This window comes from Amblyraja radiata, chromosome 5, assembly GCF_010909765.2.
Source record: "Amblyraja radiata isolate CabotCenter1 chromosome 5, sAmbRad1.1.pri, whole genome shotgun sequence".
NCBI lineage: Eukaryota > Metazoa > Chordata > Chondrichthyes > Rajiformes > Rajidae > Amblyraja > Amblyraja radiata.
In genome coordinates this window covers 76,197,347-76,216,820 of record NC_045960.1, presented here as the reverse complement: position 1 = coordinate 76,216,820, position 19,474 = coordinate 76,197,347, and positions in this window count along the sequence as shown.

The window sequence follows — 19,474 nt, the reverse complement described above, 5'->3', positions numbered from 1 at the left end:
GTCCCCCTCCTGCTGCCTGGTGAAGGTGTAGGGCATAACCTTCCTCCAGCCCTCCCTCACCACCAATGGGGCATCTGCCTCAGATGCTGTGTCAGACACAGGAGAAAGGGCTGCTTTGCTGCCTTCAAATGAGGCAGTGAAGGATGGGGTGGTAGTGGGGACATATACTACCACCATGGTCTCCTCCTCCAGGGGTCACTCATGCAGAGCTACCTCCTTCTGCACTATCATCTCCTGTGTCATCACCTCCTGCCACTCCTCCTCCTGGGTGGGCAACACCTGCATGGCAGGTTTTTTAGGGTTGTGCTCTCCCCCTGCGCTGCTGCCTTTTTGGTGCCGTCTCTAAAACACAAGTCTCCTCTCCAAAAAACTCTCCAGCTATGAATGAACATGCCTTGGAGTGTATTATCTGAATAGTGGCCGATTAGGAAAAGGGATGATGCAACGAGACACCAGTCATTGAAAGTAGGCATGCAGGTGCAGCAGGCAATGAAGAAAGCGAATGGTATGTTAGCATTCATAGCAAAAGGATTTGAGTATAGGAGCAGGGAGGATCTACTGCAGTTGTTCAGGGTCTTGGTGAGACCACACCTGGAGTATTGCGTACAGTTTTGGTCTCCTAATCTGAGGAAAGAAATTCTTGCCATAGAGGGAGTACAGAGAAGGTTCACCAGACTGATTCCTGGGATGTCAGGACTTTCATATGAAGAAAGACTGGATAGACTCGGCTTGTACTCGCTAGAATTTAGAAGATTGAGGGGGGATCTTATAGAAACTTATAAAATTCTTAAGGGGTTGGACAGGCGAGATGCAGGAAGATTGTTCCCGATGTTGGGGAAGTCCAGAACAAGGGGTCACAGTTTAAGGATGAGGGGGAAGTCTTTTAGGACTGAGATGAGAAAAACATTTTTCACACAGAGAGTGGTGAATCTGTGGAATTCTCTGCCACAGAAGGTAGTTGAGGTCAGTTCATTGGCTATATTTAAGAGGGAGTTGGATGTGGCCCTTGTGGCTAAAGGGATCAGGGGGTATGGAGAGAAGGCAGGTACAGGATACTGAGTTGGATGATCAGCCATGATCATATTGAATGGTGGTGCAGGCTTGAAGGGCCGAATGGCCTACTCCTGCACCTATTTTCTAGGTTTCTATGTAAGAGGTGACGTTCTGCTGTTTAAATTACCTTTTTTTCTACTGACCTTTTTTTCACCCCGGAGCTATTACCGTCGTCTACCTTCGACCACCTTCGACCACCTTCGACTAGCATCACAACCCACTATGACCGGCTTCGACTAGACCTACGACTAAACAAATATCGATTTTTCCATATTTTTACGGCGACCTATTTTTAGTCACAGTCAATTTTTAACATTTTGAGAAATACGCAGCGACCTAGCTGAAGCCTCAACTACGCGGAGACCACTCTCAACCATGAAGGAGAGTGACGAAGACCTCCTACGACCTCATGGCGACCTTTCCACGACTATGGGTCGCGGGCAAACTCGCCAGAGGTCGCGGTGGAGGTCGCCCAAGTGGGACAGAGGCTTTAGTTTCACTACACAAGAGTTGCATCACTTGGTGTGTTCTGCAGTTCAGAGATGCAGGTTGATATTTTTGAAATTTTTGATGGACTGGCTATGTTTGGGCTGAAAGGCTTTGTTAGCCTAAGGTGGAGAAATGATTACCGCAGGAAATATGTAACTTATATTTATATTGTTAGGTATTTGAAAATATCTGTTTTTCAAATTTAAATCATACAATTATTGTCTATTTCTAAAGCAGTTTGTTTTGTATTGAGGGAGGACAATCATCTGCAATTTCTCCTTTGTATGCACAGTGCGATCACCAGCAAGGCTGAATATGTAACACTGTCCTCTCTGATGAATGGTTTAACGTGTCTTTTTTATCTTGCAGTGCAGTAAAAAAAATATTGTGGAGATGGCAATGAGATGGGCACATGTGGGAAATATGGTGTGATTACTCGTTATGCACCATAACAAAGGAGAATGTGATGAGAATAACTAATGACTGAGTGTAGGTGACACCACTGAAGAAAGGCAGAATCTGTATTTAACAAATGCTAAGTCTAAAGAGACACAGACTTAACTTCTAACAGCTTTGAAGGTCTGGAAAAAGATTATATTTTATATTATTGCTAACCTTTTTGAAAAGAAAGAGTTTACTTTAAAAGTCGCACACTGCTTAGTATAGCAAAGGTGTAGTCAATAAGGAATGCAAGAAAGGGAAGTATATTATACTCATAGTCATACAGCATGGAATCAGGCCCTTCAGCCCACTCAGTCCATACTAACCCCAAAGCATCCTTTATGCTAATTCTGCACTAATTCTAGTTTATTATTTCCACATTCTCCCCAACTCTTCCCCAGATTCTACATTCAGCTCCACACCAAAGGGAATTCACAGCTCCAATCTCCTGACATATCATGATCTCCAATGCTGTTTGTATAGAGTTTGCACGTTTTCCCTTTGAGCTACAGGTGCTATAGGTTTCCTTCCACATCTCAATGACCTGCAGGTTGGGAGGTTAATTGGTTGCTATAAATTGCTTGTAGTGTGCAGGTGAGTGGTAGAATTTGAGAGGAGTTGAGATTGAGGGGAATAAAATGAGATTAATGTAGGATCAGTGCAAATGGGTGTATGATAGTTTGCACGGACCCAGTGGGACAAAGGGACCTGTTTTCATATTTCACGACTGTGATATTATGAATTTTGTGAAGGAATTATTAATGCATGAACATGTTGTGCTTGCAAAAGTTGGTTCAACAGCACTGATGTCTGGATGGTATGGGTACAGTTCAGTGACCAAAACGCACACAACTGTGCAGTGAACCACACCAGTCCCCACCTCAGTGAGGTTAGAACACATGTCGCTGAAGGCGGCAAAGCAGGTAGAACAGTGTGCGATAGTGATTTAGAAAAGTCCCTGGCAGTTTGTAGCTCATAGCTCTGGCAAACACAAACTTTCTTAAATTCATATGACTGACCCCCCTCCCCAGCGATGGAACATCAATTATTTAAAGGTTAGATTCTGCTTATCGCTGCAATTGTACAAGGGTTGCTGCCTTCTGCAGTGGTTTCAATTTGAAAAATACTCCAGTGCATCTCTTGACAAATGCTGAAGGATGTTGAGTTAGAATAGAGAATGAGCAGACACCTGGAAGAGCGGCAGAGGCTGCAGTAAGAGGTGGAAGGAGAATGGGATAAAGGTGTCTCAGCGGGAAGCCTCATACATCCAGGGTGTTCAGGAAGCAATTCTCTGCTCTGAAGCTCCATGACAAAATATGTGCCAGGTCTTCGTGCTTTAATAAGGGCACTTTCACTGAAATCTCCCAAATACTGCAGCATCAACTAAAACTTTAAAGCATCACAGAAATTGGAGGAACAGCACCTCATATGTCGCTTGGGTAGCTAACGACCCAGCGGTAAGAATATTGATTTCTCTAATTACAAGTTACTTGGTCATCGGTGCCAGCTCTGATTTGTTCTATACCATTTCATAACTCTAGATTCCCAGTACCCTGAGTCTGAAGAATGGTCTCGACCCAAATCATCACCTATTCCTTTTCTCGAGAGATGCTGCCTGACCCGCTGAGTTACTCCAGCATTTTGTGTCTATCTTCGGTATAAACCAGCATTTGCAGTTCCTTCCTACACAATGATTAAATTGCTGGTGGCTGTGCAGGCAATCATGGGAATGAGGTTTAGTGTTTGTGCTTCTTCCAGGCTGTTGCTAAGTTACATAAAATTGCTGGTTAGTTATTTAAAATTAGAGAATTCAATGTTCATACTTTTGGGTCGTGATCTACCCAAGTGGAATATGTGGTGCTTGGGTAGCTTCCAACCCAATGGTATGACCAGTGAATTCTCCAATTATAGGTAACAAACTAACAACAATCCCTGCCCCTTTCCCCCCTTCCTCCCCTTCCTAGTACCGCTTCCTCTGCCGTTACATTCTGCCCTTCTTCTATCCTCTCGCAGCCTTTTGGCTTTTTCCAAGCCTTTGCCCACCCATCTGCCAATAAAACACCCCCCTCACATGTATCCTATCACTTGCCTGCCATTGTCCCGCCCCCAACTCTCTTCCAGCTTTCTCCCTCCTATTACAATCAGTCTGAAGAAAAGTCCTAACCCGAAACATTGCCGACATGTTCTCCATCGGTGCTGCCTGACCTTCTGAGTAACTCTAGCACTTTGGATCCTTTGTAGTAAACCAGCATCGGCAGTTCCTTGTGTCTTCATTCTTCAGTTGTTCACTGAACCACCTGAATATCATCACTACAAAAAATAAGGAAGGGTGTTACTGAATGGCATGAGCTTTCCTATGAAGACATTGCAAATGCCTCTGCTTTGGAACTTGAGTATTGATATACTGCACACATCCTTATAGAAGGTAGACAAAAATGCTGGAGAAACTCAGCGGGTGCAGCAGCATCTACGGAGCGAAGGAAATAGGCAACGTTTCAGGCCGAAACCCTTCTTCAGACTGATAGAGTCATGTTGCCCCCAAGAAAGAGACAACTGGCACTGTGAAACAATGATCTTACTGTCTGGGCCTCTCTGGAGAAGTCCTGTGATACTCAACTGAACAGGATAAATGCACAATGGTTTAGTTACATCGAGGTGCTGAGGGAAAGTGCAACATGGTTGCTTGTAGGGCAGAAGATTGTGGGATGTGAGAAGAAGAATAAAAAGCTGCCATCTTCAACGATTGAACTGTTGACCATCACTTCATCAGTGGCTGGAACCTGAGCATTTCATCTACAAAGGTTTGGATCGGCAAGTACATCAATCTCCATCAGCCTTGGGTTATTAGCTACTGGGAAGGAGAGGGAGAGCTCTCTCACTTAGGATCAAGGGTCTTCGACCTGAGCTGTTTCTCTTTCCACAGATGATTCATGACCTGAAACATGTTGGTGCGGGAATGTTGGGCTGAAGGGCCTGTTTCCATGTTCTATGATTCTATGACTATAATTCTACCTGGTGAGTATATCCAACATTTTCTGCTTTTTTTTTTCAAATTTCCAGCACTTGATTTTCATGGTTAAATAAGCTGGCAGTGTCTGCAAAGCATGAAATGGCAATGTGAAGCTTGCATTCGAGAGAAGTGAATAAGAGCTCCATAAATAATATATAAATATTAAGCATATTCCAATTGATAGAGGTTATTCGTGAGTGAGAATTTACTTTATAATGACTTCCCAAATGAACAATGTGCAGGCTCTACATTCTTTATAATACTGTTGCAATCAATCCTTGTCACGTTCTTACTCTCATTCTTTCCCTGCTGCGCATATATGCTGTCAGTTACATTCTATCACCCCCCACCTTCAAACAACCATGTCTGCTCTTGACAATATCAGTCTCCACAACAAACACTAGGCCCCTCCATCGCTTGTGCTGCAATTCTGTAGTCTATAATAATACACGACTCAATCCATCTACCTCTGTACTGATATTCACTTTAGTTTAGTTTAGTTTAGAGAAACAGCAAGGAAACAGGCCCTTCGGCCCACCGAGTCTGCACCGACCATTAACATCTGACACCACACATTAACACTATCCTACACGAACATGAGGGACAATTTACAACTTACACTTATACCAGCCATTAACCTACAAACCTGTGCGTCTTTGGAGGAAACTGATCTTGGAGAAAACCCATGCGGTAACGGGGAGAACATAGAAACTCCGTGCAGGCAGTACCCATAGTAGAGATCGTACCCAAGTCTCGGGTGCTGCAAGTGCCGTAAGGCAGCAACTCTCCGATTACACCACTTTAACTTTAAATTAAGCATACACAAATATTTCTTACTGCTTAACTCGATGAGAATTTTGGATTTACTCTTTCATCCAGATTTCACGGCCCAGTTTTAAATTGACTGATTCTGGTCAAACTGTATATAAGAATCAAGAATCAAGAATCAATAAATTGTGCTGTTGAAGAAATAGCCACCAAAGCAGGCGGGATGAATTTGACCAAGGAGTTATTACACAAGATTGGGAGTGGGAGATACTGAGAAAAATTGTGATTAATGGAGCCAGGTAACGTTGATAAAACAAAGTGCTGAAGGAGCTCAAGGTTGGCAGGCAGCATCTGTGGAGGCAATGGAAAATGATGTATTGGGTCAGGACACTTCCCTCGGGACACAAAGATGGCCGGGCGAGGAGAGGAGAGGGACGTTGGTTTGCAGGAACAGCTCCAGTAGACTGAGCGTGCGTGTGGACCGAACTTTGGACTTTGAATAATGGCACCAAAAAATAGTAGTGCCAGCATGTGTAATATATGCAAAAAGAATTTCACTGTGCAGTTGTGTTTGTGACAAATAAAGCATCATTGAACCATTGGACCATTCTTCACACTTTGTCCATTCCCTCCACAGATGTTGCCTGACTTGCTCAGCTCCTCCAGCACTCTGTATTTTGCCCATGGTTCAGGCATTCACAGCCTCTTGTGGCTCCGGGTAAGGTTGACATTGGTTCAATGAGGATGGATATGATCCTCATGTTTATGGGTGAAGGTTCCACACAGGGGGTGGGCAGAGATCGGTGTTAGTCCACGTGGGGCATAGGGTAGGGGGATGTGGGGAAGAAAGCGGATGCTGGAGGAGAGAGGGAAGAGGGAGGTGGAGGGGAGGATTGTTAGAGGTTACCTAAAATTGGTGAATGGGTGAGCTAACATTCTCTTAACTATGGATATTGAACATTGAATTTTTGGGACATAAGGCTCATAGCCTATGTCAGGAGAATTAATCTTTCATTCTTACACTGATCCCCCTCTTTCCATTTTGACTGATTGTCTTCAGAAGGACCTGCTTTGCCTGACACTCAGGATATGGTTGAAGATTCCACACATAGCGGCAATCATCGCTCTCCACAATTGATGGCTTCTTCCCAGCTTCTCATATTATTGCACCCAATTGTGTTTTCATTTGTGACAATGGCACAAGTTGGGAAGGTGGAGTAATGGTTAAGTAAGGGCCTTCCTCGCTGTTTCAGACCCTCTTGAAAGAGTCTATTAAATGCTTGAACTCGCTTATATTCAGGATTGGTTCTTTGAAGCACACTCTGTAAAATGTCCTAGCCCTCACAGGCATCTGAGCCCATACTCCTGGCCTGATTACATTATTTTGGATTCAAAGAGTAAGTTATACCCTGAAGCGACGGCCCACAGATTCAAGAATAAAGACATTTTAACTCTTTGATTTTTGACTTGATGTCACGAGCAGACCTTGCATCTCGGAAATAACCATTGTCTTACTATCATGTTCCAATGATGCTGAAAATATCCAAAACAGGTATGGTAGTAGAACAGTAATGCACCCTTTTTAATTAGATCTAGAGAACAACACCTATGCCATAAATGCCTAAATATATTCACGCTCTACTATTAGGCTGATGGCAATAAAAATAATGTGAAATAATAATAGTAATAATGAAAATCATCTTACATGTGTTTGCTATTTGTCGATAAGAAAAATAATTTAAAAATGTAGAAATGAGGAACTGCAGATGCTGGTTTACAAAAAAAGACAGAAAGAGCAGGAATAATGCAGCAGGTCAGGCAGAATCCTTGGAGAACATGGATAGGTGACTTTTGGGTCAGGATACATCTTCAAACTGATTACTGGAGAAGAAAGAGAGGAGGGGCAGGTTAAAGCATGGCAGGTACTAGGTGAACACAGGCGAGGAGTGGGATGGGGGTTGATTAGCAGACAATTAGACAAAAGCCAAAGATGAAAAAAGGTGTAAAAGAAAAGGATTGAAGAGTTGCGAATAGTGAAGCCAGAAGAAGGAATGTAGGCAGAGGGGGAGGGTAGAAATAGAGATCTAAAATAGGTGAATTCAATGTTCATACCGTTGAATTGTAATCTATCCCAGCAGAATATGAGGTGCTGTTCCTCCAAGTTGTGTGTGGCCTCACTCCAGCAATGTAGGATGCCCTGGACAGAAAGGTCAGTATGAGAATGGGCAAGTTAACATGGTTGTCAATCGTGAGATCCGGTAAGCTTTGGCTGACCAAGCGCAAGTGTTTGGCAAAATGGTTGCCGAGTCTATACTTGTTCTTGCCGATGTGCAGGAGGCCACATTGGGAGGACAGGATGCAGTAGATGAGGTTAGAGGAGGTGCACATGAACCTCTGTCTCACTGCTGAGGTCCGTGGATGGACTGCTGAGGTCCGTGGATGGACTGCTGAGGTGCGTGGATGGAGGTGAGGGAGGAGGTATAGGGACGGGAGTTACATCCCCTGCGTTTGCAGTGGAAAGTTTTTAAAATGTCCATCATTTGATACAGCAGAACCTAAGAACATAAAAGATAACAGGAGTTGCCTGCATGGGTCCAGAGCAAGATCTGCATTTATTAAATGGATGGATGATCTGATCTAGACCTTAGCTCCAGTCCGCTTACCTGTCAGTTCCCCATAACTATCAACTCCCCTGCAAATTACAGATCTGACTTTTTGTTTACTTCAGTGACATTCAATGACTTTACAGTTCAGTAGGTAGGGAATCCCAAAGCCTTGTTGCCAGTTGAAAGAAGAAATGCCTTCGCACCTCCAACATTTACTTGTTCTGAAATTCTGCCCCTTGTTCCAGATTTTAACACCCACCCTGTCAAGACTCCACTGAATCCTGTAAGATTCATTGAGCATCACTCATTCTTCTTCGCTCTCGTGATTATTGGGCCATTCTGCTCAACCTTTCCTTGTAAAACAAACACTTAATTCCAGGTGGAATTCAAGGCAAATGCTTGTGACAAGCTGAGCTTGGCTATATAATTAAAGGAAAACAACTTGGCTTAGAGCACTGAGAACAAAATTGTGGTGCTTGCAAATCTGGACAGATTTGTGTTGCACAGAGTTAATATGTGGTTCCTTAGATTAATTAGGGTTGCACCGTCTAAATATTTAGAGTAATCCAGAACTAGGGTGAAATCAATTTCGAAAGACATACGTTTTATCTTTCAAAGCAAATGTTTGGAGTAATTTATTCCATTGTCGTTTGACTGTCATTGTTTCCTATGTGCCGATGAATGGAGAATTGGTAATATGATTAGAAATAAGATTAAAAGCTTTGAAATGTAATTGAATTTCAGAATGCGCTGCACAAAGCAGGCTTTGCAAAGGTTTGGTCCCATGATGGAAAGGCATAAATCCTGAAAGTAACTAAACAAGTAGATAAAGTGTGTAGGAAGGAACTGCAGATGCAGGTTTACACCGAAGATAGACAGAAAATGCTGGAGTAACTCGGCAGGACAGGTAACATCTCTGGAGAGAAGGCAACGTCACCCATTCCTTCTATTCAGAGATGCTGCCTGTCCTGCTGAGTAGATAAGGTGGTTCATTCCCTGAAGGTGGCAACACAAGTAGATAGAGTGCTAAAGAAGGCTTATGGTGTGCTTGCCTTCATTGGTTGGGGCATTGAGTATAAGAGTCAGGAAGTCATATTGCAACCGTATTGTCTTTGATTAAGTCGGATTTGGTGCATAATGTTCAGTTCTGGTCGCCCCATTGTTGGAAGGTTTTGAAGGCTTTGGAGAGGGTGTAGAACACATTTACTAGGATGCTGCCTAGATTGGATGGTATTAGCTATAAGGAGAGGTTGGACAAATTTGGATGATTTACTATGGAACTTTGGAGGTTGACATAAAATTGGGAGACATATAACTAGGGTAGACAATTGGTACCTCTTTCCCAGGGTAGAAATGTCAAAACTAGAGGGCATAGGTTTTGGTGAGAGGTGTAGAATTTAAAAGAGATGTGTGGCACAAATGTTTTTCACGAGGAGTGATAGGTGGCTGGAATATGCTGCCAGGGGTGATGGTGGAGGCAGATATGATCATGGTATTTCAGGGGCTTTTAAGGAGGCACACGGATATGCAAGGAATGGAGGGATATCGATCACGGGCAGGAAGAGAAGATTAGTTTAGCTTTGCATCACATTCGGTATGGAAAATCTATGCAGAAGGACATATTCGGTGCTGTACTGTCCAAATTTCTATGTAAACCTCTATTAACAATTAACATTGTCTGTAAATCTACAAAAGGATTTTACTTCCTAAAATGTGTTGAAAACTTCTTTTGATAAAGAAATTTCCAACTTCTGGAATAATTGTAGTTTTTAAATCTAGAAGTGGATTTGCAAAATATTTGTTTAAAAGCAGATGTATAATGAATCACGGAATCATAGGGTCATAACTGTAAAGAAAGATTCCTTTTGGCTGACCAGGTCTATGCCAACCACTAATTGGCCATCTATACTAATCCTATTTACCAGCACCTAATCCAGAGTCTTCCATGCCTTGGTAAATCAAGTACTTATCTCGATTGTGAGAATACACCATCCTCTATCCAATCAGACTTTCTAAAGTCATCACTTTGCACTCTTGGGGATACAACCTCATCTGCAATTCACCAAATGATCAATAACCTGTAACCTATGACTACCCTTTTGACGATCAACAACATAATTGATTTGCTGTCGTCTGCAAACATACTTATCGTACCTCCTATGTTCATATCCATGTCATTAATGTAGGTAAGAAACTGAAGGGGTCCCAACGCTGATCCTTGTGCTACACCACTGGCCACAGGCTTCCAATGTCAAGTGTAACTCACCATCAACACATCCCTATCTCCTATTACCAAGGCAATTTGTAATCCACAGACACAAGTGTGCAGATGCTTGAATCTTGAGTTCCAAACAAACTGCTTGAGGAACTAATGTGTTGGATAGTATCTGTAGAGGAAAATGGACATTACTAATAAGGGTCAGAAGAGGGGCCCTGATCTGAAAAGGAGTCTGTCAGTTTTTTTTTGCACAGTAGCTGTCTAACCTACTCAGCTCCTCAAGCAATTTGTTTTTACTCAACTTTGGACCCAATTTGCTAATTTGCCTTATCTTTACAACTGTAGCTGAATCCTGTCTCATAGAATCTTTTTTCCAATATATTTCCTGTCACTGATATGACACCGATATCATTCTGAAGAAGGATCCCGACACAAATTGTCACCTATACATATTCTCCAGGGATGCTGCCTGACATGTTGAGTTATTCCAGAAACATGCGTCCTTTTTATAATCCAGCATCTGTGGTTCCTAGTTCCTCCTGATATGAGACTCACCGCCTTTTAAATACTTGGCTTAAACCTGCTGCCCTTTTTAACTAAAGGTACCACATTTTCGAGTATTGTGATAGTCATACAACATGGAAACAGGCCGTTCAGCCCAATGCCCATGCTCTCCAAGATGCCTTATCTACGCAAGTCCGACCTACCCATATTTGGCCCATATCCCTCTACACCGTTCCTATCTATACACCTGTCCAAATGCCTTTATCTTCCTGTGACAGGCAGACAGCATACCACTTGATAATCTCTTTTGTGGCCACAGAAAATATTGTCTGCTTCCCTTACAACCAAATCCCCTATCACTATATTGTTTGACCGTGTTCCTCCTCTGCTGTGCAACAGAGCCAGCTGTGGTTTTGCAATGTAGCTACTGCTGCTTTCCCTTGCAACTAACCCACATAATATATCTGCTTGAGACAGGTGAGGGTAGGGGAGCGGGGTAGAGGAGGCCACAGGTACACCTGCAATCCAGCATGTGTCTATTTAGTTTAGTTTTAGTTTAGAGATACAGCACGGAAGATACACTGAGTCCATGCGAACTAGTGATCACTCCATACACTAGCACTGTCCTACACATTAGGGACAATTTACTATTTTTACCAAAGCCAATTAACCTACAAAACATGTACGTCGTTGAAGTGTGGGAGGAAACCGGAGCACCCGGGAAAAACCCATGCAGTTATGGGGAGAACATATAAACTCTGAACAGACAGCACCCATAGTCAAGATTGAACCCAGGTCCCTGGCGCTGTAAGGTAGCAACTCTGCACCACCATGATGCTCACGTTGGAGCCTTTGCTTGCGAAGTGACCAGCTCACTAAATGAAACAATCAGGGTCGCAGGGTGAAACCACAGTGAGTGCATCCATAGTTCCAGCAGGACAATGTAATCAGTCAAGAGCTGCAGCTGGATATACAAACGATGCAAAGGATACAAAGGACATATATTCTCACATACACCAAATGGTGTAGTGAAATTTGACTTGCCATTGCAGCACATGAATAAAGATAAGACACAACATTAAAGAATTTAACAATAAACATAAAAACATCCCCCCACAATGGTTCCCACTGTGGGGGAAGGCAGCAAAGTCCAGTCCCGTCCCCTCTTCACCCTTAGTCGGGCCTATTGTGGCCTCCGCAGCCAGTCCGATGTTTTTCAGGCCCTCTTGCCGGAAAGCTGGAACTCCGGCGTCGGGTGAACACTCCTCAGCGGCTTGGAAATGTCTGGAGCGGCCGCTTCCTCCCTGGAGACCGCGGCACCCGTAGTCCTCAGGCTGGCTAGAGCTCCGACTATGGCGATCTTCGCGATGTTTTAAATCCAGCGCCGCCCACAGCCACAGCTCCTCGGATGTTGAAGTCGGCGGTCACAGCACTCCGGAGCTTACCTCACGGTGACCCGGTAAGGCATCGCCCGCTCTGTGATGGTGTCCCTGCGCTGTGCCGCTGCCGAAGCTGTAGTCCTGGCCGGTCCCGACAGGAAAGGCCGCCCCAGTCCGATGGTAGTCCGCGAGGAGGGGGGCGAAGAAGCAGCTCGGAGGGAAGCTGCCTTTCCGACCAGGTAGGGACTAGGAAATAAAGTTTAGGATAAACCCTTGGTTACTCACTTTTATTTAGATTACTGATTAAAAAATCCAAAGTTTGTTTGCCATGTGCCACGGGAAAAAGAAGTGGAGCTTTATGACTATCACAGTCAACATTATTTCCCTGGATTTACACCATCAAATATTTAATCATGTATTGTATGTGCAAGTTTGTTGTGTATAAATTGGCTGATTTATCTTCTTTTATTAAAACAATGCCTAGACAGCAGAAAGGTACCCAAGAGTTTACAAATTACTCCAATAATTATTTGTTAATATTTGGACATCTTATATTGTTTAGCTTTCCTGATGATGTAACTAACTAGTCCCCAGATGACAAGATAAAAATCAGTTTGTTTTCCCTGAAAACAATATGTTTGCAGTATTGTTAAAATATTCCCTTGATTCTACCAGCTAGCTATAATGTTTATTTAGATATTTTGATGATTGTAGGAATTGCATGGAAATCAGAATTCAACTGTTCCCAAGTGAAGGATTTTTTTTGAAAAGGTGATCAAGAATATTGATGTGGTCAGTGTGGTAGACTTGCCTGCATGGACTTTAGCAAGACCTTGTCAAGTTGCCGCATGGTAGGCTGGTCTAGAAGGTTTGATTATATGAGTTCATGGCGAGCTAGCCAATTAGATATAAAATTGGCTTGAAGGTAGGAGACAAAGTGTGACATAGTTATGTGTTTCAGACGGGAGGCCTTTATAGGGATTGGAGCTGGCTCCACTGTGTTCTTTATTTATATTACCAATTTGGATATGAATGTACTGCAGGTGGCATGGTTAGTAAGTTTGCAGATGACACTTTAATTGGTGGGTTAGGGGACAGTGAATGTTGTCTATGATTACAATGGGATCCTGATCAACAGGGCTAATGGGCCGAGGAATGGCAGATGGATTTTAATTCAGATAATTACAAGGTGTTGCATTTTGGTAGGACAGACCAGGTCAGAATCTACACAATAGATCGTAGGACCCTGGTGCATAGTTCTATGAAGGTAGTGACATAGGTAGACAGGGAGGTGAAGAAGACAATTGGCCTGTTTGCTTTCATCAGTCAGGGTATGAGTACAGGATGTCAGGTACAACTGACAAGATATTGGTGAGGTCACAAGTACTATCTACAGTTCTGGTTATCCTGTTGTAGGAGGTATGTAATTAAACTGGAGAGGATACAAACAAGATTTACAAAGATGTTATCAGGTTTGGAGGATTTGAGTTAGAGGGAGAGGCTGGATACGCTGGGTCTGTTTTCCCTGGAGTGTTCGATGCTGAGATGTGACCTTGTAGAGGTATCTCACATCATAAAATGCACAGGTAAGGTGAATAGCCACAGTCTTTCCCTCAGGGTAGAAGAGTCAAAAATTCTTATGGTGAATCTGTGGAATTCATTGCCAGAGATGGTTACGGAGGCCGTCGTTGGATATTTTTAAGGCAGAGATAGCTAGATTCTTGATTTGTACAGGTGTCACGGGTTATGGGGTGAAGGCAGAAGAATGGGGTTGAGAGGGAAAGATAGATCAGCCACGATTGAATGGCGAATAGACTTGATGAGCCAAATGGCCTTATTCTGCTCCTTGTACTTATGAACATGAAAAACTAGAAGGCTTCAGTTTAAGGTGAGAGGGGAAAGATTTAAAAGGGTCCTGAGGTGCAAAATTTTAAAACAGAGGGTGGTGCATACATGGAACAAGCTGCCAGAGGAAGTGATGGAGGCAGGTACAGTTATGACATTGGAAAACTACTTAGAGAGGTCCATTGATAGGAAGGATATGAGGCAATTGCAGTCAATGGAACTTGCTCAGTTATGCAAATTGGTCAGCATAGGTGAGATGGGCTAAAGGGCCAGTTTCCATGCTGTATAACTCTGTACACTATGTAAAGGGAAAAAATACAATTAAATAATGTATGATGCTTCATGTGTTTCTGGGAATAGTTCACTGCTGTAATGCAGGGAAATACAAAAAGCAAAATGAATCCAAAATGCAACAAAATGAATGCAGTGAATCCAAAATTGAACAATGGGATAAATAACTAAGTCGGATACACAAGGAACTGCAGATGCTGGAAGCCAGAGCAAAACACAAAATGCTGGAGGATATCACAGGTGATATTTTGGGTTGAAACCCTTCTTCAGAGTAAATAACTAGGCAATTCTAATGATTAATGATAAACACTATCTGGATATCAACAAATAACTCAGATATTTAAATGACATCTGAAAGACCTGATATGAGTTGCAAGTTTCCTCTCAAAGATGACACCTGATAATGCTGCATTTTCTCAGCACCATGCTTGCATTGCTTTTAGAATTGATAGAATTAGAATCCAATTTTATCTTTTTGACTCAGGATTGTATTATCACTATATAAAGGATAATTAACCAAATTGAATAGCCAAATGAAGTTGAATTTGCTGAACTAATTAACTCCATTTCCCGACGAGACCTAAGATTTCGAAATTTGTTCTTTGATGAGGAATGCTGGTATCATTACTTCTCCAGAACCTCCAAGGAATTAAATGCATGGATAGATGCAAAATACAGGAGTAACTCAGCAGGAGTTCATTTTAAGATTAACTCTTGTCTCTGTTGTGGGCATGATATTTTACATGGCTTCTCAGATGGCTCCGTTAATGCACACTGTCTGCAAAAGAACTAAATAGGCAGCAGCAATGATGGCGGCCTGAAATCGGGTTCCACTTTTTTTTTTTGATGTTTAGTTTAGTTTAGAGATACAGCACGGAAATAGGCCCTTTGGCACACTGAGTCCACATTGATCAACGATCATCCTGCACAATAGCACTATCCTACACACACTAGAGGCAATTTACAATTTTACCAAGTCAATTACCCTACAAACGTACACGATTTGGAGTGTGGGAGGAAACCAGAGCTCCTGGGGAAAACCCACACGGACACAGGGAGAATCTACAAACTCCGTACAGACAGCACCCATAGTCAGGGTGGAACGAAGGTCTCTGGTGCTGTAAGGCAGTAACTCTACAGCTGCGCCACCGTGCCGTATGGTTGAACATGTGCTGCATATATCTCTAATGTCCAACTGAATCCCCCACAACAAATGACTGGAACTGCACTCTTGTAGTTTGCTTCCATAATCATGATCTAAAATGGAGTCTATGATGTTCCCTGTGGAAACAGCTTGGGAGACTCCAAGCTGCCAAATCTTTGCTGCTCTAGTCACTGGGAAGGGCACCAGAAGTGAAAACCACTGACTATGTGTATAAAAGACTGCTAATGAGCTGAGGAAAATTAAGTGCAGATAGGGTGTACCATATGAACAACTCTCTCATGATCTTTTGCCTGAATTGATCTCATGCAATGAGTGGCTGCATCACTGAGATGATGAGACAAAGGTTACATACAGCGTGGAGCAGAAATAAGCTCTGTGTGCACCCTGAAATCAGTAGGTAGAGATGAGGTTTTAACATTGAAAATGACAACTGCCAGATGCTGTGCTGAAAACATCAATGCCAAAGGAAGGGCTTTTGATCTTTAAAAGGGCAGCATGGCATGGTGGTGCAGCTGGTAGACTGCAGCTTCATAGCGCCAGAACTCCGGCTTCACACCTGCCCTTGGGTGTTGTCTGTGTGGAGTTTGTATGTTCTCCCTATAACCTTGTGGATTTCCTCTGGGTGTAACGGTTTCCTCCCGCATCCCAAAGACTTTCGTGTTAGTAGATTAATTGGCCACTGTAAATTGCCGCTAGTGTGCAAGGGAATGGATGAGAATGTGGGATAACATAAAACTAGTGTGACCAGATAATTGATGTTCAGCCTGGACTTGTTTGGCTGAAAGGACTGTTTCCATGCTGAGTGACTCTATAACTATAATAGGAGACTTTTTTATTGATATCTTATTGGCAATGTCAGTGTGATGCACTGCTTGCTTTTTCCACGAGTACCCCCATAAACTTGAATTTACGCTGGTAAGGATAGAGATGTGTAATTCATGATTTTTAGTATCATGAAGTGTGCAACTGACTCTAAATATGTATCTAAGGTGCTGAGATAAACTGCGCACTGCAATGTACAGACCAATTTTCTCATTGTCACAAATGCACTTAAGAATGATCTGGGGACGGTTCTCGACCCGATACGTCGCCTTTCCTTCACTCCATAGATGCTGCCTCACCTGCTGAGTTTCTCCAGCTTTTTTGTCTACCTAAGAATGATTACTGCGGCATTATAAATCGGGTTAATTTACACACGTCCAATTCATATGTAAATCAAATAGGTGCTAATGGATTTAATTTCTACACTTAAGTCTTCAATGTACAATGTGTTAGCTGATCTCAATCAGGATGGCGCAATGCTATTGCAAATGACTTGGTGCCCTGCAGCTACAGCGTGAAAAGATCAGAATAAGATTTGTGCTCCTCTTGATCTTGGCTCTATAATTCACAGATGCTGCTGCTGGATAATGGTCATATTTGGCTTGATGGTAATTTCTCCCATATTATCATGATTGGACCAAAACATTGTGACTGGATGCTCGGATGATGTAGCGGAGGGTGGAGACATTTTCTGTAACTGCGACATGAGATAACATACTTCAGGGCAGGAATGATGTAAGAAAATATAATAAAAATGCCACAAAACTTTATAATAGCAGATTCCACTGAGCCAACCAGGTACAAAAAATGTATCATAGCAACAGTCTATATATTGGACTACAATACCCTCAACACTCAAATCATGGATGTGACAGACCACAATATTTTCATTAAAAACATTCTCAATTAAAGATAAGGATTGTTTGATTAAGAGATTTTACATTTCTAAGTCATTTCCATGTGGAAAGAAAGTACCAAAGGAGTGCCATAAAGACATTGTGCACTGATTTGCCACAGCCACTTTGATTTCTTTGCATCAGAAATATCTTATCGTAATTGCACACAAGGGAGCGTTTTTACATTGGTCTGCAATATTCTAATCAAATTAACCATTTAGATTATAGGCAGTATTGTAACCCACTAAACAGAATGAATTTTGAACTCCCTAAAATGCATTGTGAACCATTACAGTTAAATGACAAATAAATTATGTTCTATGCTTCTGGTTCTAAAGGAATTAGAATATTCTTCTTTATAACTTGGACAAAGTCGCCAAATTTTTAGAATATGCAATTAGTACAATGGCAGATACATGCAATGTTTGGACATTACATAAGTTTGCTTTAACTTATTTTGCAGAGTCATATCTATTTAATATCAATATGTGAAAGATACCCACATGATGAAATATGAGAGTGGGTATTTATTCTACATTTAGTATGTGGTCCTCAGAGACCAGTGGAGGGAGTTGCTCTAAAAACATGAAAACAAAATTGGATCTCATACAATATTTTCTCTGGGGGCTCTGAGCCCTTTAGTGCTATATAATGAGGCAATAACTGTGGGGGGGGGGGGGGGGGGAGAAAGGGGAGGGGTTTTACCTTGTTCTGAATTCCCAATGCAACAATGCAGATCATTGCTCTTCCTACTTGATTGGTACCGCATCTGCCAATTTTTACATTCAATATCTTCACAAAACAGCGCAATGCAAAATGTATCTGCAAAAATGCATGATGGAAACTTACAACAGCATCCCTAACACCCTTAACTGTAACAGCTGATAGAGAAAGGTTGGGACTGGCACCTATTGATCACCGTCTGCAGTCTCACAACACTTTCTTGGAAATGTATTATTGACAAAATCCTAGAGCTCATCCTTCGGGAACTCCTTATTGCGGATGACAATGCACTTTTACCTCAGACCCTCGATGAATTACAGATCATCACCAGCAAGTTTTCTAAATCATACACCGGTTTTCTAAATCATACATCGGCAAAGAAATCAATGTCAACAAAACAATTGTTATGTCAAAGTTCATCAGCATCCTGCACTGAATCTGTCAGCATTGAAGCTTGGGACTATATGGATTACTTCTATTGTTTTAGACAACAGACAATAGGTACAAGAGTAGGCCATTTGGCCCCTCGAGCCAGCACCGTCAATCACTGTGATCATGGCTGATCATCTGCAATCAGTACCCTGTTCCTGCCTTCGCCCCTTATCACATATCTTTAAGAGCGCTATCTAACTCTCTATTGAAAGCATCCAGAGAATCGGCCTCCACTGCCTTCTGAGGCAGAGAATTCCACAGATTCACAACTTTCTGGGTGAAAACGTTTTTCCTCATCTCCATTCTAAATGGCCTACCCCATTCTTAAACTGTGGCCCTTGGTTCTGGACTGTCCCAACATCGGGAACATGTTTCCTGTATCTAGCGTGTCCACTCCCTTAATAATCTTATATGTTTCAATAAGATCCCTTTTCATCCTTCTAAATTCCAGTGTATATAAGCCCAGTCGCTCCATTCTTTCAACAAATGACAGTCCAGCATCCCGGGAATTAACCTTGTGTACCTATGCTGCACTCCCTCAATAGCAAGAATTTCCTTTCTCAACTCATATCTATTTCGGGAAACATGAGAACTTGGTATAAAAATCTGTAAAACTTGGGCTACATTTGACAGAATGACTTCATGCGATTAGTAAACAAATCTCTAACTTCAAAGTGAAAGGTGTCCATCTAATACTTGCGACTTCAGTGCCTTTCTCAGCTAAATACACAAGGAGCAGATATTCTGCTTTCAATATCTCAAAAAATACCAGTTACATGTGACCATTGGAGTACCGACAACATGATCCCAAAGAGACCAGAGAGACCATGCT